This window comes from Oryx dammah, unplaced genomic scaffold, assembly GCF_014754425.2.
Source record: "Oryx dammah isolate SB20612 unplaced genomic scaffold, SCBI_Odam_1.1 HiC_scaffold_4, whole genome shotgun sequence".
NCBI classification, from domain to species: domain Eukaryota; kingdom Metazoa; phylum Chordata; class Mammalia; order Artiodactyla; family Bovidae; genus Oryx; species Oryx dammah.
Window position 1 is genome coordinate 54,338,646 of NW_024070188.1, and position 27,080 is coordinate 54,365,725.

Below are 27,080 nucleotides of genomic sequence, written 5' to 3' on the forward strand. Positions count from 1 at the left end.
AGTTCATAACAGCATATGGCAATGATAATAACTTGTTAAATGTTAACAACGTATATTGAATGTTTGCCTTTCTGCTTGTTTATCTATCATACAATCTTCCTGTGCATGGTGAATTACCCATGTAAAACCCTTGGGAAGAGAGACAGTCTACTGTCTTATATGGCAAGTATTTATGATGCTTGCATGTCTAGCCTCCTTTGTACTTAGGCTTGGAAACTAAATGCATGTAGCCAGTATTTTAAATTATGAGATAATGATGCAAAGCAATGTACACAGAAGTGAATCATTCTTTAGAAGACCAAGACGACTGGAGCAGCAACACCCCTTGTCCAGGGCAGTGGCGGGGGTCCTGACAGTGACTTCAGGAATTGTCAGTGGTGCGTTTTCTGTGGCTTTGAATATTCAGCAGTGACAATAGCACCACAAGAAGTGGCCAGTTTCTAGGGTATGATTTGACTGCTTCTCTGGATCTGTGGCCTCTGAATCTGGCTCTCCAGCCCCCTCGGCGTTTCTTTCAAAACACTCTTTTATCTCGAATCAGCCAGTGTCAAGGTTTGCTGCTTTCAGTGAAGATCCCTGATTAATACAAAATTGGGACCAGCAATGTGTGCAGTCAACAAGCTTAAGGGAAAATAGGGGATGGGGTGGGAAAAGAGCTCCTGAACATATGTATGTTGACAAGTTTGAGATTTGTTACCTGGCCTAAAGGCAGAAAAATTTTAGCAACTATTAAAGGGTAGAACTCTGATAGCCAATGGCATATGATACCTGAGCCACTAATTAACTTATCCCCTGGGGTGATCTGCTGTAATTCAAAGCAAAGCTGTGAGGGACCAGTGGCTGTTATAGTCAAGTAGGAAGGGCAATTCAGTGAGTATGAGAGATTTTTTCCCTAAATGCATGGACATCTCAAAAAAAAAGAGAGAGGGAATGGTCTGCTCAGTTTCAAAATTCTTGACTTAAGGCACAGACTGTAAATAAGAGAATCTTTAGGTCTGTGTTAAAAGAAAAAAGAAACTCTATCATCTTTTGTTACTGCTCATTGTTCAGTCACCAAGTCCTGTCTGACTGTGACCCAAAGAACTGCACCACACCATGCTTCCCTGTCCTTCACTATCTCCCAAAGTTTGCTCACACTCATGCCCTTGAGTTGGTGATGCCAGCCAACCATCTCAAGCTCTGTTGTCCCCTTCTCCTCCTGCCCTAAATCTTTCCCAGCATCAGGGTCTTTTCCAGTGAGTCAACTCTTCACATCAGGTGGCCAAACTATTGCAACTTCAGCATCAGTCTTCTAATGAATATTCAGGGTTGATTTCCTTTAGGACTGACTAGTCTGGTCTCCTTGCTGTCCAAAGGACTCTCAAGAGTCTTTTACAGCTCCACAGTTCATAACTATCAGTTCTTTAGCACTCAGCTTTCTCTGTGGTCCAATTCTTACATCTTTGCGGAGGCAAACAGGGCTGGTTACTATAAAAGGCAGTGGAACTAAGAAATCAGATTGGTCATAAACACAGGTGTTGTGGTGGTGCTTTTGTTGTTGTTTTGAGGTGGCCAATTGACCATGGAATTTCTAGCACTGAAAAAGATGAACAGTTCTTTAAAGCCCTACTTGATTTACATATACCAACAACTCTGGGTCTGAAGAACAGAGGCCTGATTTGAACTCATAAGACCTGAGTCTATTTACAGGTTCTCAGTCCCTGGATTAAGGGAGGTGAGATCTGCAGAAGGAGGACCTTTTAGTAATAGCGCAATACACAGGATACCATTAACCAGGATAACCATGCCCTGTGGAAAGAGAAATTCTCACAGGAATCAGGAATGGATGATAGCCTGAATGAACACTGGTTTTAGGGGACTAAGTATGCTGATGAGCCACTGGGAAGAGTTAAAACTTAAGGAAGTTAACTGATAAATAATAGTTCTGACCCATGCATACCTGAGATAAATCCATCTGTATTTGTTAGGATTATGTATGCCTGCAGATAATAGAAAATCCAACTAGTGTGGTTTAAATAATCAAGCATTCATGTTGCAGTTATCCTAGGAGGTGTGGAGGTGACAGATGTCAGTGAGTGGGAGAATTCCATGATATCAGAAGCTATAGCTCTATTTTTTTTGACATTCCCTCATGTCAAAGGACAACCCCTGCAATTCCTGCCTCTGCATTCAAGGCAAGGTCAAAGTAAGGGGAAAAAAGGCTAATCTTACGCCTATTGCCCTTTTAGGAAACAAACAATTTTCTAAGAAATAACATCAATCTAACACACTCTGTTAAGAGATCATTTCTAGGATTGTGTTGTATGTGTCCACCCTGACAATAAGAAAGTATAGGAAAAACAAGGAAGGTTTGTTGTGCTGCCTTCAGTTGGGCTGAGCACCTTGCTCCCCTGAGTTAGAGTCAGAGTGAGGCTGTTAACAAGGATGATGTGGGGAAAGGATGTTACTAACCAATAAACTCTGCGTCATCACCCCATGTTTATTTTACCACATCTTGAGTGTATGATTGGAATACACATATTTCGTAACCAGTAACACCTTCTATTTACCCATCTGAACCATGAAATATAAGTTACTATGGTAGGGAGGAGAGTCACATGAAATGCCCTGGAGCTTTCCTTTCCTAGCAAGATATTAACTTGAAACCAGTATCTTCTCCCTGGTGGGTATCAGTACCATTATCAAAGACTTGAAAGAACCACAGAAAGCGCAGCAAGTGCTTCATTTTTAATGTTGGGAGGTCTAAGATACAATGATTTGTCCTGTCCTTTTAAAAGGATCTACGTGCATGTCCCCCAAATTTCACTAATATAGTAGAACCCTGAATTTTTATAGTTTCTTCTCCATTTTGGGAGCTCATTTGTGTCATCAAGACTTCTGATGTAGCTGCCTCCTATTGTTTATGTGGCCCTTTTAGGATGATGTCATTGATATATAGGAAAATAATATGCTGTTCTGCGGTTAGTCCAGATGTTCCAGGTCCCCTCTAGCTATATTGTGATAGAATGGGTGTGAGAGAATGAACACGGACTGGGGACAAGATTGCAAATGTTTATGCCAAGAGTAAGATCTGTGTCCTTAAATTTTCTTTAGATTTGAAAGCTTGACTAATCACAGTCACCGTGCGTGAGTGTGTGTCTGCTGTGCTTAGTTGCTCAGTCATGTTCTACTCTTTGCAACTGCATGGACTCTAGCCCACCAGGCTTCTCTATCCTTGGGGATTCTCTAAGCAAGAATACTAGAGTGGGTTGCCATGCCCTCCTCCAGGAGATCTTCCCAACCCAGGGATCGAACCCAGGTCTCCCACATTGCAGGCTGATTCTTTACCGTCTGAGCCACCAGGGAAGCCCATGTGTTGTGTTTGTGTGTGTGTGTGTGTGTGATGTACACAAAGACAACCCCAATATATAAGCTGGTTATTTGGACCTTGGATTCTTCCTAAATAAAAGCATATTTGATTCTTAATCAAGTTGGTTACTAGGTCAGCCCACAAAAGCTAATTTAGTCCTATTAGACTGTAGAGTATATATAGTATGATAGTATGATGTAGATTTTAGATCCCATGAAAAGATAGCCATGAAATGCAGTAGAAGAAAGAAGAGATTTCCCCTTTCTTTAGGTCTAAAAACAAAACCAAGACAAAGCAAAATTTCCCATCTTGATTATTGATCCTTTTGTACTTCTACTTCCTTGCCTGAACTTAGGTTGTTAACTTAGTTATTAAAGTGTAGCTCTGACCCAACCTTAATACATGATCTAAAGGGATCCATGTTTCAAAACTGTCAATTTTTAAAAATTAATTTATATTAATATTTATGCCACTGTATTGGCATGCACAAGTGGGAAGGCATTCCATTCAGGTTGATGAACACCGTGTTGGTAGGCTGCTCCATCTGTATGTCTGCTCCCAAGGTTGGTCCCACAAAGCTGTTCTGCTTTGTATAGGTCCTTCTTTTCTCCATTTCTAAATACATAGATCCCTTAAAATTTTTTTTTAAAGTTCTTCTGGAGATTCCTTTTGTGGCACAAGATTGGCTTCTGAGTCTGCAGACAGTGAGTAAAGGTAAGTGGTTACATTTTGAGATTATTTGTAAATTGAGTTCTAGTAAAACCAAGACCTATAAAATAAACATTATCTTCTCATTAGGCATATATCATCATTAGAGAGTTGTTAGTTTTATTCAGGAATGGATGATGCCCTGTATGTCCAAAAGAGGGACAAAAATAGAGAAGTGTTGAAGGGGCAGGGCTCCAAATCTCTTTCCTCTTCCCTTCAGTGGTAACTCCCCTCTGCCCAACTCCCGATTGTATTCAGGTACTTTGATCTGGTTTTACACATTAGTTAACTTTACTGGTTCTCAGTGTTTGATTTTCATTTCATACTTTATTTAAAGAAAGGATTCCATTGCACAGAGATTTTTGGGAAGCACTAGATAAGATGATGTTTCATGTCCATTCCAAATCTGAAATTCAGTGGTTTGATACTTCAAATCTCATCACTTATAACATCCTACAATATTTGAAATATATGAAATATTTTGTTTGTATTTTCTGATGGATTTGAGAGAAATTAAATAGAATGTTTTTAAGTTTGATTATAAAAGCAAAATTTAAATGTTAATAATCATACATTAAATTTTAGAGCAAAAAAGTTTTTTATTTCTTGCAAGGTTTGATATTTTAAAATAGCCTTGAAATTCTATTCTATCATTTCCTAGCACTGTGAACTGGATAATTGTCTTGAACTTCTTATTCTTCAATTTCCTTATCTATAAAATCTCCTTAGTAGTTAAGACAAAATGGTAAGACATTTAAAAACTTTAGGAGGCTTACTGGAATATAGTATGACCACAATATAAATTAGTAGTTATTATTGCTTATGTTGAAAATCAACTCTGTGTTACTTGTTTGATCACTGAAAATTTGAGTAACTAATTTATTAAACTATTAAAAAAGAAAGAAGGAGTGAAAGAAAGGAAAATTAGGACGTCTAGAATAGTTTGAAGTAGAAACGCAAAAAAGGAGAACAGATGGGCAATATCCAGAAAGAAAATTTTGCTCTGTACTGCCCATCTGCTGCTCTTTGCCTGCATGCTTTGCAAGTAATATAAATTTTCAAACAGCCAAGCAATATAATCCTCAATCTAGTTTAATTTGTGTTTGCACCTCATTGGCTGCTGGCAAAGGAATGGTTAGATTCAGATTTGATGATAAAGCCACATAGTCCTCATGTTTATCCCATGAGAGGCAAAGCTGTAAAAAGATTAAAATTAGTAGGAAGCAATTATTCTCCTTATTAATCAATTCTAGACACATTTGGCAGCTTTTCTCTGGCAGCAGAGATACCATTCAAATAAAGGTGGTAGAAACCGTTTTAACAGTGTTATTTTAATTGAAAGTTTCAGGCTCTCTTTAGTAGCATAACCTTCTTTGCCCAAGAAAGTGTTAAGATTAGTGTTTCTCATTTGAAAATTATATAATTTTCTAAAAGCACTATTATCATTCATTCTCTTATTAATTTAAACTATGCTTATTCACAGTAAGAATAAATAGATGTTTGTTTGATTCAGAAATTAGAGAATAATGCAATTTCCTCCTAATGGGAAAAAGTTGGAATTATTTTGTCTTCTTTTCACTCCAGGTCAGTTTTCAGATGACAATATTTTTAAAGGTAGTACTAAAATAAATTTCTGTATTTAGTAGGAAGTTACAAGTTTTTATAGAAATAAAGATGGTAAGGGATTAAATCTATAGTCTAGACGAAATGACCATTTTAGTCTAGACCAAATGATCATTTTTTCATATAATCAGTCAAGCACTTAAAGATGAGTTTTAAAAAGAGTGATTTTTATTTACTTTTAATACAGAAGAGGAATGTATACTGAAGGCCTTTTTCCTCCCTTCTCTTGGATGATTCTTGGTACCTATAGGGATAGGTATAGTCTAATGCAGTCAACAATAATTCCAAACTTTCAGGGTCTTACAACAGTAAATATTGATGTCTTATACTGCACGTCACTCTAAAACCCAGGCTGATGTTCCTAGCTTACTTGGAGCATTGCTAGTCCTCATGACAGAGTGGAGGAGAAGCATAATGAAGCACAGAATGACAAATATCACATTTTCCCACTTCACCGGCCAAAACAAGTCACACGGCAAGCCTGAGTTCAACACAGTGGGGAGGTGTAATCTCCTCACTGATAGGGTCAATATCTTTTTCAGTACTTGTCACAAATACAGCAAAAAGAGGTCTTGACAAATTTCTTGTAGGCCTTTAACGCAGGTTAAAAATGTGTAAGAGAAAAATTTTAATTATGAGTTGGTCATTGCTCTAGAGGGGAAGGGGTGAAAGTGAAAGTGAAGTCGCTCAGTCATGTCTGACTCTTTGCGACCCCATGGACGGTAGCCTACCAGGCTCCGCAGTCCATGGGATTTTCCAGGCAAGAGTACTGGAGTGGGGTGCCAAATGAGAAGTGAGAAAGTTAAAATTGATCTTTTATCATGAATATCTCTTCTAGCCTTTCCCAAATTACTCTGAGTGTTTTGAGACTATGTGTTCTGATAAGAACAGAGTGTTAGAATTTTGTAAGGGGATTTTGCTCAGTGATTTAAAATTAACAGAGTCTGTCAAATCATTTTCTTTCTGAATACCTCTTTTGATGTGTTCTTTTAGTGGAAAATTTCTGTAGTACTACACTAGATATAATGAATCTATGAGTACTTTGTTATTCTTCATATGTTCCTTTTTATAATTTTTGCCTTCATGTAGATCATGGAAATATTTTGTTCTCAGTTAAACTATGATACAATGTGGGGCAAATAGGTTGGTAAGACATTGATCCTAAAGAACATTATTAGACATTAACATATAAAGTTAAAGCCTATTTTTTCTCCTCAGAGGAGTGCTGATTCAAGGATCATTCTGTATTAAAACTCTGTAAGTCAAGGTTAATGATGCATTTTATATTTCATATAAGACTTTCAAGTTTATCTGCTAGAGAAGTTACATTAAAAAATCTGAAAGGAACAAATTTTCTCTAAAATAGTAGAAACTTTTATAGTATGCTTTATAATTTATATTCATAACTGTGAGTTAATTATTCTTTGAAATATTTCATCTCTTCTCTTAAGAAGAGAGATGGTAATTACACATTTAAATCTCCGCTTTTTCTCCTAGTCTCTGTGAGAAGGCGTGGGCCTTCCTTTTACTTGCCTTCTTCTCCAGTGAGAGATGTGGTTTGACATTCCTGTTCTCTGTCTCCTCATTCTCTCTTAAGTGAACTATCTGGTTGATAAATTGGTGAGTGGGATTCAAGCATGTGAAGCTTAGGCCTTCTGCTCTTGGTGTTTGCCTGCTCAGGTTCTCAGCCCCATAACAAAGTTTTATTTGGGTGGGCTCGATGGGGGTGCTTGTAGTTCCCCAGAGCTGACTGTCAGTAGGTGTATAAGTATCTAACTGCCTCTGAGTGGGGGCTTGAGAATTTGCAGCTACACAATTAAGCTACGTTCTCCAACAGTACTGTCGTGTTACGTTATACTAATTTCCCACTACTCCTCTGCCTGACTTCCTTGTATAACTTTGAATTGATTCTGAGTTTAGGCAAGGAAAAGCTTGCTGTTCTTCAAACCCTAACCATCTATGCCTCTTTTAACCACTCCACACCTTGCTCACTTCTGTGGATTAGTGGCTCTACAATACCATGTTATTCTATCCAACTTTTCTGTTCCTCGTTGCCAGACTGAACTGGAAGATCTGAGGATGGAGTTGGCACCTACATTTTCAGAAAAACACATGTTTTTTATGTGCTCCTAATTTAAGGAGATACTGACTTATATCAGCTGTATCTGTTGTATATATTTTAAAGTTTGTGCTTGTATTCTCATTTTATTTATGATTTTGAGATAAACATGAAATTTACTAAGGTTATTTGTCCTTTTTCATCTTTTGTTCATTTCTATCCTTTTCTCTCCTAAGAGCTAAGAATTTTCTTGTAGACTTCTAGTATTTGAATTTAAAGTAGGTTATTTAAGATCACTACAAAATTATCCATGAATATATGCATATTGTTTTTAACAAGCTTTAAATCATATAGAAACATATTTATTAAAACTTTAAAATTCCCCACTAATAAAATTTGCATCCTTACATATAACCATTGAGAATAATCTGGTACTTGTAGATATAGTTTTATATTCCTGATTTTAATGTAAAAAATACATATTGCTTAGAGACATTGTAAATAATATATCTTGGTGAAATTTCCATGCCTCATTTTAATAATGATATGGGATTCTATAGAAAAGACAGATCATAATTTATCTAACCATTCCCAAATGGAAAGACTAGGTTTCCAATTATGTACCATTGCAATCACTCCTGCTCACTTGTGCAAGAATAGGCTTTCTTCTTAATGCTATGTATGAGAACCTAAAAAAACCACATGTTCTTCAAAATAGTGCAATTAAAATACCAGAACATAACATAGAGTTGTGGCAGACTATTCAGTACCTCTGCATATTTGAAACTAGATCACCACAAAACCAAATTGATACTTAGTGAGATCATGTGGATGGTCTGGGCAAGAGAGCTTTTTGTGCCTGGTGGTTGCACAGTGGAGATTAAAAATATGCAAAATCACTAAATAATAATATCGATAAGTGTAGGGCTGGTGGTGCTGAAAGCATACAGATTAAGTGGAGCTGTAAACTGGGTGTATGCCACAAAGGCAGCAATACAAATTGCCAAAGATGAAAGCGACAGGAGGCTGAGGGTGAGCCATCATGGGGGAGGCCTGGGCTCAGGCACTTACTTTATTTTCTAAAATAAAGCTGATTGGAGTCCTGATGCCACTGCATCAACCCAGCTAAGGGCTTTTCCCTTTTCTGCTTAAGGTTTTATTTTTCTCTTGCTTTCTCTGCTTCCTTTGCCTGGAAAAATAATGTATAAATCTACACAGCTTCTGTGTTTCACATCTTCTCCCTTATGAATCAAATATGAGTAATTCACATTAGAGGAACAAGGGCTGAGGTAAAATAGACTGTGTTTGTGAAACATACATTTCTGCAAGTGGAATAATTGGGCCAAAGGCAATGTATGTTTCACATGTGTGGATCCTGTCAAACTGTTCCTCAAAAGAATGATTCATGAACATAGAATATGAGAAAGTCTGTTTTGCTAGTGTTATTTTTACCAGCACTAAGTTGAATTAACCTTTAAATTTTGTGATCAATTTATTTCACTTAGAGTGGAAAAATATTTTACTGTTTTCATTTACATTTCTGAGATAACTGGTTGAACGATTTTTATGTCTTTAAAAAACTGAAACTTCTTATGAGTTATTTGTTGATGTTCTTTGCCTACTTTTATATTGGATTGTTTACTTTCTTGTCAGTGGTTCATAGAAACTTAAAAAAAATGTACATAAACCATGTACCCATGAATGGTTTGAAAACAATTTCTCACAGTCTTTGACCTATAGTTTAACTTTGCATGTGGCTTCTTACATTTTTATGAGTTCAAGTAATTTTTCTCTTGTGGTTCTGAGCTTTGTGATTTGTTTAGAAAGAACTTTCAAGCCCCGTATTATCTACATAATCTCTGATATTTTCATTTACACTTTTTAAGTGATTTTGTTTTGTTGTAATTTGAATTCATATGGTATTTATTTTTATGTAAGCTATCCAGTCATAATCTAATTGAATTTTTTTTCTCAACTGATAATCAGTTCTGGGTGCTAGCCTTTCTTTGTCTGTTCATGTATATTTATAAATCTAAAAATAAACTTAAATTGATCTGTTTCCCTATTGCTAAAGCGTTCTGTGGTTCTTTTTTTTCCTCCAGTTTCCAAAAGTTTTATTGGTAAACTAGCTTTAGAGAAGAATGATCAATCCTAATGCATGTAAAAAGAGCTGGGTCCAGGGACACATCAAGTGGTGCCCAAGCAGGCTGCTGCTTTGTCCACCTCTTTTTCATGGATCCAGTCATTAGCACAAGACATGTCATCAACCAGTTCTTCCAGCTGAAACCATAGGCTAGTTTCTTTTTCAGGACTTTCTACTGAATTACTACCACAAATGATGTTCCTGCCAACTTGAGTGCAGAGGTCCCGCGAGTGGTGCCCAACTTAGAGTCTGCTAGGTTGTCTCCCCAAACATCAGCCTTTCCTGACTTAACCGTATCCAGGCCCTTCCAGACCATGGCCACAACTGATCTTGAGTCCATCCACTTCTCTAGGCCTGGGAAGAATGAGCGGTCTTTCAGGGCAACATATTGCTGCTCAAAGTGTTCATCAGAGACCTGAAGGAACATCGTGGCTACAATATAGAATCCTTCTTGCTCAAAGACTTTGATGATCTTGCCCATAAGGCCTCAGTGCATACCATCTGATAGCAATGAAGGTGCTCTGGATGTCAGCTAAGGTCCAAGAAGCTAGTGGGATGTGGATGACTCCTGTTCTGCTGTGCCAGAGCTAAACCTGGAGACTATCTTTAAATTAAAATTTTGTTTTGACTAATTGTAAACATTTCTTTTTTCCCCTAAGAGAACTTCAGAGTGACAAAGACACTCTCCTTGATCAAACTGTTGGCAGGTGTTTCTGAGGTCTTTTCTGGACTGTGTCTCAACCTTGGGCTTTAGTCACCATCCTTGTAGAGTCACGTTTTAAGCAAGAATCTTCCTGAGTCAGTTTAGAAACATTTCCCCTACCCATGCTGTCTGATCACCCATGATATATGATCAAAATTCTCATTCCCCATCACTCCCCACCCTCCATATCTCATCACTCTGATTTGCCTTCTGCAAAATTAAATGCATATATAGAAAATGTAAATAAATAAACTTTCAAATGAGTTTTTTGGGGTAAGTTTGTAAAGTTTATGCATCTGAAGTTATCAAAGTTTAAAGCAGCACCAAGATATTTGGGACATGTAATCTACTGCTTGAATACAATTTGTACAAGATGTCATTCAATATACATTCTTTAAGAAAAAGGACATTTCATTGCAATTGGAGTTTTATTGGCATTTTATCTTGAAAATAATTAAAAATTAAAGAATAAATATTTTTCTTAATTTTATCAAAATAAGGGATATAATTTTTTGGATCATTAATTTTATTTTGTTTTTTAAAATAATTTATTTTTTAATTGAAGGATAATCACTTTACAGAATTTTGTTGTTTTCTATCAAATCTCAAAATGAATAAGCCATAGGTATACAAAGATCCCTTCCCTTTTGAAGCTCCCTCCCAACTCCTTCCCCATTCCACCCCTCTAGATTGATACAGAGCCCCTGTTTGAGTTTCCTAAGCCATACAGAAAATTTTCATTGGCTATCTATTTTACATATAGTAAGTTTCCATGTTACTCTTTCCATACATCTCACCCTCTCCTCCCCTCTCCCCATGTCTATAAGTCTATTCTCTATGTCTGTTTCACCACTGCTGCCTGTAAATAAATTCTTCAGTACCATTTTTCTAGATTCTGTATATATGTGTTAGAATACATTATTTATCCTTCTCTTTCTGACTTACTTCACTCTTTATAATAGACTCTAGATTCATCCACCTCATTAGAACTGTTCCTTTTTATGGCTCAGTAATATTCCATTGTGTATACGTACCACAACTTCTTTATCCATTCATCTGTCGATGGACATCTAGGTTGCTTCCATGTTCTAGCTATTGTAAATAGTGCTACAGTGAACAATAGGGTACATGGGTCTATTTCAATTTGGTTTCCTCAGGGTATATGCCTAGGAGTGGGATTGTGCTGGGTCATATGGTGGTTTTATGCCCAGTTTTTTAACAACTCTCCATACCATCTTCCATAGTGGCTGTATCAATTTACATTCCCACCAACGGTGCAAGAGTATTGCCTTTTCTCCACACCCTCTCCAGCATTTATTGTTTGTAGACTTTTTGATGATGACCAACCTGACTGGTGTGAGGAGATATTTCATTGTAGTTTTGATTAGCATTTCTCTAATAATGAGCGAAGTTGAGCATCTTTTCATATGTTTGTTAGCCATCTGTATATCTTCTTTGCAGAAATGTCTGTTTAGGTCTTTTCCCCACTTTTTGATTGGGTTATTTGTTTCTCTAGTATTGAGCTGTATGAGCTGCTTGTGTATTTTGGAAATGAATCCTTTGTCACTTGTTTCACTTGCTATTATTTTCTCCTATTCTGAGGGTTGTCTTTTCACCTTGCTTATAGTTTCCTGTGCTATGCAAAAGCTTTTAAGTTTAATCAGGTCCCACTTGTTTACTTATTTTTATTTCCATTGCTCTAGGAGGTGGGTCATTGAGGATCCTTAGCTTTGATTTATGTCATTGAGTGTTCTGCCTATGTTTTCCTCTAAGAATTTTATACTTTTTGGTCTTACATTTAGGTCTTTAATCCACTTTGAGTTTACCTTTGTGTATGGTGTTAGGAAGTATTCTAATTTCTTTCTTTTACATATAGCTGTCCAGTTTTCCCAGAACCATTTATTGAAGAAGCTATCTTTGCCCCATTGTATATTCTTACCTCCTTTGTCAAAAATAAGGTATCCATAAGTGCATGGGTTTATTTCTGGGCTTTCTATCTTGTTTCATTGGTCTATATTTCTGTTTTGGTGCCAGTACCATACTGTTTTGATGGCGGTAGCTTTGTAGTATAATCTGAAGTCAGGAAGGTTGATTCCTCCAGGTCCATTCTTCTTTCTCACGACTGCTTTGGCTATTCAGGATCTTTTGTCTTTCCATACGAACTGTGAAACTTTTTGTTATAGTTCTGTGAAAAATGTCACTGATAATTTGATAGGGATCGCATTGAATCTGTGGATTACATTTGTTAGTATAGTCATTTTCACGATATTGATTCTTCCTACCCAGGAACATGGAATATCTCTCCATCTGTTTATGTCATCTTTGATTTCTTTCATCAGTGTCTTGTAATTTTCTGTACAGTTCTTTACAGTTCTTTTGTCTCCTTCAGTTCAGTTCAGTCACTCAGTCGTGTCCAACTCTTTGCGACCCCATGAATCACAGCACGCCAGGCCTCCATGTCCATCACCAATTCCCGGAGTTCATTCAAACTCATGTCCATCGCGTCGGTGATGCCATCCAGTCATCTCATCTCTGTCATCCCCTTTTCCTCCTGCCCCCAATCCCTCCCAGCCTCAGGGTCTTTTCAAATGAGTAACTCTTCGCATGAGGTGGCCAAAGTATTGGAGCTTCAGCTTCAGCATCAGTCCTTCCAATGAACACCCAGGAGTGATCTCCTTTAGAATGGACTGTTTGGATCTCCTTGCAGTCTAAAGGACTCTCAAGAGTCTTCTCCAACACCACAGTTCAAAAGCATCAATTCTTTGGCGCTCATCTTTCTTCACAGTACAACTCTCACATCCATACATGACCACAGGAAAAACCATAGCCTTGACTAGATGGACCTTTGTTGGCAAAGTAATGTCTCTGCTTTTCAATATGCTGTCTAGGTTGGTCATAACTTTTCTTCCAAGGAGTAAGCATCTTTTAATTTCATAGCTGCAATCACCATTTGCAGTGATTTTGGAGCCCCAAAATATAATGTTTGATACTGTTTCCCCATCTATTTCCCATGAAGTGATGGGGCCAGATGCCATGATCTTCGTTTTCTGAATGTTAAGCTTTAAGCCAACTTTTTCACTCTCCTCTCTCACTTTCATCAAGAGGCTTTTTAGATCCTCTTCACTTTCTGCCATAAGAGTGGTGTCATCTGCATATCTGAGGTTATTGACATTTCTCCTGGCAATCTCGATTCCAGCTTGTGCTTCTTCCAGCCCAGCGTTTCTCATGATATACTATGCATAGAAGTTAAGTAAGCAGGGTGACAATATACAGCCTTGACATACTCCTTTTCCTATTTGGAACCAGTCTGTTGTTCCATGTCCAGTTCTAACTGTTGCTTCCTGACCTGCACATAGGTTTCTCAAGAGGCAGGTCAGGTGGTCTGGTATTCCCATCTCTTTCAGAATTTTCCACAGTTTATTGTGATCCACACAGTCGAAGTCTTTGGCATAGTTCATAAAGCAGAAATAGATGTTTTTTTTGGAACTTTCTCACTTTTTCAATGATCCATCAGATGTTGGCAATTTGATCTCTTGCTCCTCTGTCTTTTCTAAAACCTGCTTGAACATCTGGAAGTTCACAGTTCACTTACTACTGAAGCCTGGCTTGGAGAATTTTGAGCATTACTTTACTAGCGTGTGAGATGAGTGCAATTGTGCAGTAGTTTGAGCATTCTTTGGTGTTGCCTTTCTTTAGGATTGGAATGAAAACTGACCTTTTCCAGTCCTTTGGTAAGTTTATTCAGAGATATTTAATTCTTTTTGTTGCAATGGTGAATGGGATTGATTGCTTCATTTCTCTTTATGATTTTTCATTGTTAGTATATAGAAATGCAAGTGATTTCTGTGTATTGATATTGTATCTGGCAACTTTGCTAAATTCACTGATTAGCTCTAGTAAATTTCTGATACTATCTTTGGGGTTTTCTATGTACAGTATCATGTCATCTGCAAACGGTGAGAGTTTTACTTCTTTTCCAACCTAGATACCTTTTATTTCTTTTTCTTCTCTGACTGCTGTAGCTAGGACTTCCAGGACTGTGTCAAGTAATAGTGGGAAAAGTGGACACTTTTGTCTTATTCCTGATCTTAGGGGGAATGCTTTCAGTTATTCACCATTGAGAATGTTTGCTGTAGGCTTGCCCTATATGGTCTTTTCTATGTTGAAGTAAATTCCTTCTATGCCCATTTTCCTTCTATGCCCATTTTCCTTCTATGCCCATTATTCATAAATGGGTGCTGAATTTTGTCAAAGGCTTTTTCTGCATCTATTGAGATTATCATATGGATTTTATCTTTCAACTTATTAATATGGTGTATCAACACTGATTGATTTGCGAATATTGAAGGATCCTTGCATCCCTGGAATAAACCCGACTTGATCATGGTGTATGGGCTTTTTGATGAGTTGCTGAATTCTGTTTGCTAAAATTTTGTTGAGGATTTTTGCATCTATGTTCATCAGTAACAACTGGCCTGTAGTTTTCTTTTTTTGTGTTATCTTTGTCTGGTTTGGGTATCAGGGTGATGGTGGCCTCATAGAATGAGTTTGGAAGTGTTCCTTCCTCTGCAAATTTTTGAAAAAGTTTTAGAAGGATAGGAATTAGCTCTTCTCTAAATGCTTGATAGAATTCTATGAAGCCATCTGGTCCTGGGCTTTTGTTTTTTGAGAGATTTTTGACCACGGCTTCAATTTCAGTGCTTGTAATAGAGTTATTCATAATTTCTATTTCTTCCTGGTTCAGTCTTGGAAGATTGAACTTTTCTAAGAATCTGTCCATTTCTTTCATGTTATCCATGTTATTGCCATATAGTTGTTCATAATAGACTCTTTTAATCCTTTGTATTACTGCATCATCTGTTGTAACCTCTCCTTTTTCATTTCTAATTTTGTTGATTTGATTCTTCTTTTTTTCTTGGTGAGTCTGGCTAAAGGTTTGTCAATTTTGTTTATCTTCTCAAAGAACCAGCTTTTAGTTTTATTAATCTTTACTACTGTTTATTTCATTTCTTTTTTATTTATTTCTGCTCTGATCTTTATGATTTCTTTCCTTCTACTAATCTTGGGGTGTTTTTTTTTTCTTCTTTTTCCAGTTGTTTTGGCTGTAAAGTTAGGTTGTCTACTTGATGTTTTTCTTGTTTCTTGAGGTAGGTTTGTATTGCTATAAAATTCCCTCTTAGAACTGCTTTTGCTGCATCCCATAGGTTTTGAGTTGTTGTTTTTTCATTGTCATTTGTTTCTAGAAATTTTTAAATTTTCCTTTTGATTTCTTCAGTAACCTGTTGTTTATTTAGAAACGTATTGTTTAATCTCCATGTGTTTGTGTTTTTTACATTTTTTTCTTGTAATTGATATCTAGTCTCATAGCATTGTGGTCGGAGAAGATGTTTGATATGATTTCAGTTTTCTTAAATTTACTGAGGTTTGTTTTGTGACCCAAGATGTGGTCTATCCTGGAGAATGTTCCATGTGCACTTGAGAAGAATGTGTATTCTCCTGCAAGTGGATGGAATGTCCTGAAGATATCAATGAGATCCATCTCATCTAATGTATCATTTAAGACTTGTGTTTCCTTATTAATTTTCTCTTTTGATGATCTGTCCACTGGTGTGAGTGGGGTGTTAAAGTCTTCTACTATTATTGTGTTACTGCCAGTCTCTCCTTTTATGTCTATTAGTGTTTGTCTTATGTATTGCGGTGCTCCTATGTTGGGTGCCAAGATATTTACAATTGTTATGTCTTCCTCTTGGATTGATCCCTTGATAATTATGTAGTGTCCTTTCTTATCTCTTGTAATATTCTTTAAGGTGTATTTTGTCTGATATGAGGATTGCTACTCCAGCTTTCTTTTGCTTCCCATTTGCATGGAATATATTTTTCCATCCTCTCACTTTCAGTTATATGTGTCTTTAGGTCTGAAGTGGGTTTCTTGTAGACAGCATGTATATGGGTCTTGTTTTTGTATCTATTCAGTCAGTCTGTCTTTCAGTTGGAGCATTTAATCCATTTACAGTTAAAGTATTTATTGATATATATGTTCCTATTGCCATTTTCTTAATTGTTTGGGATTGATTTTGTAGATTTTTTTTCTTCTCTTGTATTTCTTAACTATATAAGTCCCTTTAACATTTGTCGTATAGCTGGTTTGATGGTACTGAATTCGCTTAACTTTTGCTTGTCTGAAAAGCTTTTTATTTCTCCATCAATTTTGAATGAGATCCTTTCTGAGTACAATAATCTTGGTTGTAGATTTTTCCCTTTCAGTACTTTAAATATATCTTGCCTTTCCCTTCTGACCTTCAGAGTTTCTGCTGAAAGATCAGCTGTTAAACGAATGGGGTTTCCCTTGTATGTTACTTGTTGCTTTTCCCTTGCTGCTTTTAATATTTTTTCTTTGTGTTTAGTCTTTGCCAGTTTGATTAGTATGTGTCTTGGTGTGTTTCTCCTTAGGTTTATCCTGTATAGGACTCTTTGTGTCTCTTGGACCTGATTGACTATTTCCTTTTCCATGTTGGGGAAAGTTTCAACTATAATCTCTTTTAGAATTATCTCATATCCTTTCTTTTTCTCTTCTTCTTCTGGGACCCCTATAATTTGAATGTTGGTACATTTGATATGGTCCCAGAGGTCTCTGAGACTGTCCTCAGTTCTTTTCATTCTTTTTACTTTATTCTACTCTTCAGAAGTTATTTCCACCATTTTATCTTTCAGCTCACTGATTCATTCTTCTGTTTCAGATATCCTACTATTGATTCCTTCTAGAGTATTTTAATTTCAGTAATTGTGTTGTTTATCTCTGTATGTTTATTCTGTCTTTGTTAATTGATTATAGTATTTTCTCCCTTTTGTTTTCAAGGTTTTTGATCATCTTTACTATCATTATTCTGAATTATTTTTCAGGTAGTTTGCCTATTTCCTCTTCATGTATTTGGACTTCTGTGTTTCTAGTTTGTTCCTTCATTTGTGTAGTATTTCTCTGCCTTTTCATTTTTTAAAAAAGATTTATTATGTTTGAGGTCTTCTTTTCCCAGACTTCAAGGTTGAATTCGCTCTTTTGGTTTCTGCTCTCTTAAATTTGGTCCAGTGGTTTGTGAAGCTCCACATAGGGTGAGATTTGAGCTGAGTTGTTTTTTTTTCCCCTCTGATGGACAAGGCTGAGTGAGTTGGTAATCCTGCTGATGACTGGGTTTGTATTTTCGTTTTGTTTGTTGTTTAAATGAGGCATCCTGCACAGGGTGCTACTGGTGGTTGGGTGGTGCCAGGTCTTATATTCAAGTGGTTTCCTTTGTGTGAGTTCTCACTATCTGATACTCCCTATGGTTAGTTCTCTGCTAGTCTACGGTCTTGAAGTCAGTGCTCCCACTCCAAAGGCTCAGGGCTTGATCTCTTCATCTAGGACTGATGAGACGAAAACGACCTTTTTGTTTTTCAGACCTCCTGTTGTAGTTATTTCCAAAATCTGGTCGACTACATCTTCAGTTTCTCTGCACCCGGCATGCCTCAGGAGCCACAGTTCCTCTATATTGGCAGGGATAACATTTTAATTGCTTTATTTCTTGGCATTCCCAAAGTATGAATCTAGAGTGTTTTGCTGTAATTTTTTTCTGACAAAATTATATAAAAACACAATATGAAGTAATTTGCTTCATGTCTGACTTTCGCAACAGGGTTCTAAAGCAAGGAGTTTTTGCTAAAATAAGCAAGCTCTGTTTGCTAAACATTTTGATTTTAAAACAACATTGTTTAAAGCATTTTTCTTGTTCCCTTGCTTCATTTTCTTTTCTTTAGTTGCTAACTGGACTGATCAAATGGTCTGCTCTGTGACTTGTGTAGTTCCCAAAGTCACTTTTATTGATCTCATGGCATTCTATATTTTTTGTATGACTTTCATTTTTACATTATAATTGACTTGCACTGTATTTTTATTGTATTATTTGAAGTAATACCTGATAATAAGAGACTGACAAATAATGCAGTATGACATGTAGGAATATATAATTCACTTAGGCTTAGGAACTAATAGTTAAGCTATTCAAATAGGCCATTTTAATACCATAATTAATAATTACTTTATTTTTCCCTATCCAACTTCACAACTGTGTGGACTCAGAAAATTTCTACTCAGATATTCATCACATCCTTTTATCATGCAAATGTTGTGTGTCTTTTGGAAATTTCCTTTTCTGGGTAAGTTATATATTGGATATTTTTCCATGTCAGGACCTATGGATATACTTTATTCTTTTACCTGGTATGTATGCTTCAGAGGTTTATATAGTTTTCTGTTGGTAAAAATTTGTGAAACTTATTTTTCAATAATATAATGAGTATCTTGCATACCCTTTTTTAGGGATATGAGAATATTTCTCTAGAATAGCTATTCAGTAGACTTGCTGGGTTGAGATGATAGGTATTTTACATTTTAATGTATTTTATCAGTATGTGCTTTTCAATGCATTGGCCAATTATATACTTCCCTGTACAGTATATGAACACCTCATTATCATGTTTGTCCAATCCGTGAATGTTTCAACATTTCTTTTTTCCAACCTGATGGATAAAAACTGACATTTCATGTTTTATTTTGTTTTTTTTTTTTTTCCTTGCTAACCATCAAGATTGAGTGCTTTTTTGTATATATATTGCTATTGTTTCATTTTTTGTGAATATTCTTCATGTATATTTTGCCCACTTTTCTGTTGAATTGTTTGCCTTTTTCCTGTTGAATTTATAAGGCTATTTAATATATTCTAAGCACTAAACTCTAATATCTTATATATTACACATATTTTCTACTTGACTTTTGCTTGTCTGTTCATTTTATTTATTTTAATGTTGATCTGTTTATGAATTTTGAATTTTAAAAAGTTATCTTCCCTATTTTTGACTGTATTTCCTTCTAATGCTTTTTTTTTAATTTTAGTTTTAACAGTTTTAAAAGCTAGCTTCTTAATCTACTGGAAACTTGAGTTTTTGAGAAGTGTGAAGCAAGGAAATCCTGTGGACTCTACATTTAAAATATATCCAAACCTGTCATTGCTTTCTACCAAGCTACTCCTCTGGTTCAAAACGCCATCACAAGTTCTGGATTTCTGCTTCCCTGATTGTCTTATGTATACACTTGCTTCTGAGAGGCTATTTTCAACACAACCAGCAGAGACATCTTTTCAAACAGCAGTATAGCAATAGCTGCCCTTTTTACTAAGAGTGAAACCAGTGTTCTTAAGGTTAAAATGATCTGGCCTTATCTCCTCCTATGTGTCAAAGAGGGTAGACCTCTATGTCTACCCCCGCTTCTGCCCCTCACCATCTTTCACTGTGCCTTGGCTTCAGTTTATATACCACCTCAGGTCTGCTCACCTGCTGTGCTTTCAACTTACAGTAGTGACTTGCTGTGTCTCACTGGCCTAGAGCCAGGTTGCTGCTGTGGCAGCTGCTTCTGCTTTAGACTGACATTCCTACTGTGACTGCTGCCCCTGATACCCCTTTAATACCTGGATACAACTTCCTCTTACTTCCTGTTTCTATGTTCCACGTTGCCACTGATTTTCAAGATATGGGTTGCAGCTCTCCATTTCACTAAGCACCACACAAGTGCAGCCTGGAAGTGTAAGGGGCTAATTCATAAAAGATGGAACTTTGACTGAAGGGGGATGGGAGTGAGCAGATAAATTCTCTCTTCTCCCTCCTTTTAAAGGCAGAATAGCTTTATGTGATCTTTCTAAAGATGTCTTACATGACCCAGGCGTCAGTTTACATAAAGCTGTATCCCAATCCATAACACTCTGCCTTGAAGGTGAAGGTGAAGATGAAGTCGCTCAGTCAGGTCCGACTCTTTGCGACCCCATGGACTGTAACCTACTAGGCTTCTCTGTCCATGGGATTCTCCAGGCAAGAATACTGGAGTGGGTTGCCATTTCCTTCTCCAAGGGATCTTCCCGACCCAGGGATCGAACCCGGGTCTCCTGCATTGGAGGCAGACGCTTTAACCTCTGAGCCACCAGGGAAGCCCCCTTATTTTGTCCTATCTCATCGCCTACTAGGGCTTCACTGGTAGTTTAGATGGTAAACAATCTGCCTCCAGTGTGGGAGACCCGGGTTTGATCCCTGAGTCAGGAAGATCCCCTGGAGAAGGGCATCTTCTGGAGAGGGGTAACCCGCTCCAGTATTCTTGCCTAGATAAACCCCATGGACAGAGGTGCCTGGTGGGTTATAGTCCATAGGGTTGCAAAGAGTCAGAGACAACTGAGGGACTAATACACACACACATCTCTACTCTATTCCATTTTCCCAGTGTTCATGCTTCCCTGGGATTGTATTTCCCAATAAAATGTTAGGAAAAATTTGTTTCCTTCAGAGCCTGTTTTCTAGTGGAACACTTAGTGTAAATATTTATTCTTAATTATTTTGTACCCTTATATTTGTTTCTAGGCTACCTATGTCTTCTAGTTATTCCCTTCATACCCTTTCCTCAGCGTCATAGAGAAATCTGTTCCCTTGAATATGTGAACTGTTCATGGGAGGACTGTGAAATATGATAAAAGAACTAAAAATAACCAGCTGGGCATCTCCAATAGCAGTTACCTCAACAGTTCTAACTCACATCTGACAGTATTTCCTATCTTAGTATTAACACTGCCAGCTAGCCAGTTGCTTCAACCTGAAACTTTAGAATAATCCTTAAATCCCCATATCCGGTTTATTAACAAGTCTTTTTAATGCACTTGCTCAAACATCTCCAAAATATTTTCTCTTCTCCCTAATGACCTTGCATTCATTAGAGTTCTGTGCTCTGTCAGATGTCAGCTTAAGTGTCACCTACTCAGAGCGGCTCTCCTGACACCCTATTTAAAGAGCCTTCACTTTATAGTTGTTGTACCCTGTTTATTTCCTTCACAGTGTTATAGCAAATCATTAATAACTCATTTAAACCTTTTTAACTAATTTATCATTTGTTTCTTCATTGGAATGTAAGTGCTATGTTTTCTGTAGCAACCAGTGTCTATTCTAGTCATAGCAGGGTCTCTATCAAGAGTGGATGACTGAAGAATACAATAGTTTCTTATTAGGGTCATTTGCTTCCACTTTCCTTACTCAGCTGTTCTAATCAACCCTCTACACTGACAGAATTGTTAATCTAAAACAGAGATCTGATCATGTTACTTCCCAATTTAAAATCTTTATTTTCATAAGTACAAGATAGACATCAATTTCTTCAGCCTATAAAAAGAAGCAAAAGTGGATTAAAGACCTAAATGCAAGATTGGATACTATAAAACAGAGGAAAACATACACAGAATACTCTTTGACATATATCACAGCAGTTTTCTTGGATCCGTCTCCTGGAATAATGGAAATAAAACCAAAAAATAATCAAATGGGATTTAATTAAATTTAAAAGCTTTTGTACAGCACAGGAAACCATCAGCAATTCAAAAAGACAACATACTAAATGGGAGAAAATATTTGCAAAATGCCATGACCAATCAGGTATTAATATCTAACATATATACACAGCTTGTAAAACTCAAAATCAAAAAGAAAAAAAAAACCTGATTAAAAAATAGAAGAACTGACATTTTTTCCAAAGAGGAAATGCAGGTGACCAACAGGCATGGGAAATAAAGAAGATGCTCAACAGCACTAATCATCAGGGAGATGCAAATGAAAATCAAAATGAGATATTACCATACACCTGTAAGGATGGCTATCATCAAAAAGACCACAAATTGCAAATAGTTATAAGTATCCCTGGAAGAAAATTTATGACCAACCGCATATTGAAAAGCAGAGACATTACTTTGCCAACAAAGGTCTGTCTAGTCAAGGCTATGGTTTTTCCAGTGGTCATGTATGGATGTGAAAGTTGGCCTATGAAGAAGGCTGAGCACCGAAGAATTGATGCTTTTGAACTGTGGTGTTGGAGAAGACTCTTGAGAGTCCCTTGGACTGCAAAGAGATCCAACCAGTCCATTCTAAAGGAGATCAACCCTGGGTGTTCTTTGGAAGGAATGATGCCAAAGCTGAAACTCTAATACTTTGGCCACCTCATGCAAAGAGTTGACTCATTGGAAAAGACTTTGATGCTGGGAGGGATTGGGGGCAGGAGGAAGGGGAGACGACAGAGGATGAGCTGGCTGGATGGCATCACCGACTCAATGGACCTGAGTTTGAGTGAACCCCAGAAGTTGGTGATGGACAGGGAGGCCTGGTGTGCTGTGATTCATGGGGTCACAAAGAATTGGACACGACTGAGCAACTGAACTGAACTGAACTGATAAGTATGTGAAGAGAAGGGAACCCTTGTATCTTGTTGCAGGGAATGTAAATTGGTACAACCATTGTGGAAAACAGTATGGAGGCTTCTCAAAAAACTAAAACTATATTTTTAAAAAATTTATTTATTTATTTTGGCTGTGCAGGGTCTTCACGGCTACACAGGCTTTTCTCTAGTTGCAGCAAGCTGGCGCTACTCTTCATTGCAGTGAGTGGGGTTCTCATTGTGGCAGCTTCTCTTGTTGTGGTACACAGGTTCTAGAGTGTGGGCTCAGTAGTTGCAGTTCCTCGGCTCTAGGGCACAGGCTCAGAGTTGTGGTGCTTGGGCTTTTGCTCCAAAGCATGTGGGATCTTCCTGGACTAAGGATCAAACCCATGTCTCCCGCATTGGCAGGCAGATTCTTTACCACTGAACCACCAGGGAAGCCCTAGAACTACTTTCAATCTACTTTAAATGAGGTTTTAAGTAGAATCAAATGGACAGTACTAGGTCAAAATATTATAATTCATATTTAGTCTCAAATTATTCTTTGAAAAAACCTGATCCTCCATAGTTTTGGAATTTAAAAAGCCCATGAGTTTGTCTAGATTATATTTATCCTTTCTCCATAGATGTTTTTGACAAGTTTTTCATAGATTTAAAAATTTTTTTTTCTATTTTTAATGTTTCTTTTATTTGCTATTTTTAAATTGCAATTTTTTTCATATTTCAGAATCTTAACAATTAAACAGTATCATTTTCTAGATAGAGCTATAGAAATTACACAAAAAATAATTGTATTTTGTGATTAGTCTGTGGGGTTAATTTCTCTTATGCCATTCTTTCTTCTGCAGATTATATGTTTATGTGTGGCAATTACTAAAAATTTACATTTTAACAGATTTTTTTTCAAAAATAATTTTAAAAACATACATAATTGACATTAAGCTTTTGTATTGGCCATGTAACTGACTTAGCTTTCTGTATTGTATTGGTCCTATAATATTTTGGAAACTTTTTTATTACTGCATTTATTTCCATGCAGGTTTAGAAAATTAATTTCATTGATTTATTCTTGGCTGTGTGGGGTCCTTGCTGCTGCACAGGCTTTTCTCCAGTTGCAGAGTGGTGGCCACTCTCTAGTTGTGGTGCGTAGGCTTCTTATTACAGTGGCCTTCTCATTGCTGAGCACAGGCCCCAGGGCACATGCACTTCAGCAATTGTTGCGTGTGGTCTCAGTCCTTGTGACTCCCAGGCATACCTGTGCCACATGGGCCCAGTTGCCCCAGGGTAAGTGGGATTTCTAGGATCAGGGATTGAACCTGGTGTCTCCTGTGTTGGCAGGTAGACTCATTACCACTGAGTCACCAGGGAAGCCCCTATTGCCATCCAGTTTAATGGCATGATTTAATTAATTCCTCCTAAGTAAAATATAAAATAGTATTTCTAAGTTTTTCTGTTTTCAGAGTGTTTTAACAATTTTGTCTTGAATTATACTTTGTTCCTTTCAGATCTTTGCTGTTCTAACATACATTTTTCTTTTTAAGTTAGTCTTTTAAATTACATTGACCTTTGAACAATGTGGGAGTGAGGGCTTCAACCCTCTCTATTCAGTTTTAAAAATCCATGTATACCTTATAACTAACCCTCCATGTTGATGTTTTCTTTACATACTTGTTTCCTCCATATTAGCAGTCTGCATTCTCAGATTCAACCAGCCGTGGGTCGTGCAGCACCAGAATATTTAGTATTTTTAAAAATCCATGTACAATCGGACCCACACCTGGGTCAGACTTGTATTGTTCAAGGATCAACTGTATATAGATAAAACACACTTTTTCAAAAAAGAGTTTCCTACCTTGTAAATCAACTCTTTAATTTTCTGACCTTTAATACTACTTTGTAGGATAAAATGTTCCCACATTCACTGCCAATAAAATATTTAGTGATTAATGATTTAGAGAATACATTTTGAAAGTCCTTAGCTTATTAATAAGTAGTGCTATGACTTCCCCATTATTTATAAAATGGATAAATTCAATAAATAATCTGACATAATTTTATAGATTTGTAAGAAATGTTAACTTTCTTAGCTTAAATTATTTTCCCAATTATTTTCTTGATCTTCTCCTGTTTTCTTAAAGTAGAGTTTGTGAGAAGCTATTACGTATAGTTTGAAAAAATTTTAAACACTGTGAGCCAATTCAAAGATAATATTATCAAATATGAAGAAGTAATAGACTAGGCTGAGGCTGTGATCCTCAAAATTGTTCTGCTCATTGCATTTCTTAAGTTATTGGGACAGATTATCATTATTTGTATTGAATATCTAGTCTTTTTTAAAAAAATATTTAAAAACTGTAACTTTGAGACATTTACTCCTAGACATGAGGAACTAATAGGTGCTGAATTTCCTATATATAAACAGCTAGGGAAAAATATGAACAACTGGGGAAAATGGAAACATGGTATTTAAGACACTAGATAATACTACCTTGAGAAAAAAGAATGTCTTGAGAAAGAAGAAACACACTAGTTGGTGCCAGTGATTGAACCAGCTTTCTGCTGGAGACAGTTTATGAACTGTAGGTCAGGCAGAGAAAACCCTAGCAAAACACAGCAGTCCACTGAGTTGCAAGATAAATATCAGAGTTTGGGGAGGCAACTTAAATTTGCAAAGCAGAGTACTGGCGAAGAATGATTTTGAGGTATAAACCTCCAGGAATCTATTTGTGGGTCCATTTTTATTTTTGACTGAATATCAAGTTTCTCCAGGAAATTTGAAATTCTATGAAACCACATGAAGAATTACATGGAAGAATTCCGGATATGGAGGAACCGTGTATGTAAATTTGAAGTTGAACGTACAAGATTGGAAGACTGTCAATCTACTTGCTGTAACTGTCATTTCCAGCCAGTTACAGTGAAGAGGTATTACAGTTCTATAATCCTACACCTACCTTAGAGGAGTCATGCATTAATAGAAGAGCTAAACTAGACCTACAGTGAAGGCTACTATATTTATACCCTTAAAAAAAAATCTTAACAACTAACACTGAAAGGATTATGGTGATCCACAAAACACCTAATCTTAGCCAAAAGGCCAAGAAGTGATTAATATACAAAACAAAAAACATAATATTTGAAATGAAGAAATCAAAGTCCAGACACTCAACAACGTAAAATTTATAATACTTCATCATTTTAGCAATCATTCATTAATTAATGGACACACAAAGAAGTAGAAACATATGATCTATGGTAGTAAAAAAAAAAATACAATAATAACAGAACCAGAAACAGCAGCCATGTTTGAATAGGCAGATAAGAACTTCAAAATCTCCGCTGTAAACATTTTCAAAGCATTAGAAATTAAATTGGAGAAGGAAATGGCAACCCACTTCAGCGTTCTTGCCTGGAGAATCCCAGGGACGGGGGAGCCTGGTGGGCTGCCATCTATGGGGTCACACAGAGTCGGACACGATTGAAACGGCTTAGCAGCAGCAGCAGCAGCAGCAGAAATTAAATGTGAATACAAGAACAATAGAAAAGGAAATCATAAAATTAAAACTTACAGAATCTAACTAAAAAAATGCAAATACAATATAAAACATAAAAAATGTACTGTAAAGGGGCTTGAAAACAGATGTTACAAAGGAAAGATAACACATAGTGCTATAGACTGAATGTTTATGTCCTTCCTAAAATAATATGATAAAACCTAATCTCTAGTGTAATGGAATTTGGAGGTGGCACCTTTGGGAGGTGACTAAGTCATGAGAATAGAGACCTCATGGGTGAAATGAGTGCTTTTCTAAGAGAGACCCTTGAGAGCTCAATTATGCATCTGTCATATGGTCTATGAACCAAGAAGTCAACTCTCACACAGAATCTGCCAATCTCTTGATCTTGGACTTTCTATCCTCTAGAACTCTGAGAAATAAATTTCTATTGTTTATAAGCCACTAAATGTATGATAAACTTGTTACAGCAGCCCAAACAAAGACACATAGATACAACAATAGACAATAACCAAACTGAAGCACAAAGAGAAAAAATGATTTTATTTTTTAATTTTTTTTACTTTACAACATTGTATTGGTTTTGCCATACATTGACATGAATCTGCCATGGGTGTACATGTGTTCCCCATCCTGAATCCGCCCCACCTCCCTTCCCATCCCATCCCTCTGGGTCATCCCAGTGCACCAGCCTCGAGCACCCTGTATCATGCATTGA

At 36.8% G+C, this 27,080-nt stretch overlaps 1 non-coding gene and 1 pseudogene across 1 annotated transcript; both read right to left on the bottom strand.

Annotated features, from left to right (window-relative positions):
• Nucleotides 1–9,926: 9,926 nt before the first annotated feature.
• Nucleotides 9,927–11,827, bottom strand: LOC120862658 (annotated as a pseudogene).
• Nucleotides 11,828–20,520: 8,693 nt separating this feature from the next.
• TRNAW-CCA lies at nt 20,521–20,592 on the bottom strand. Its single transcript has one exon. It is a non-coding gene; the product is annotated as a tRNA-Trp (tRNA).
• Nucleotides 20,593–27,080: the final 6,488 nt, after the last annotated feature.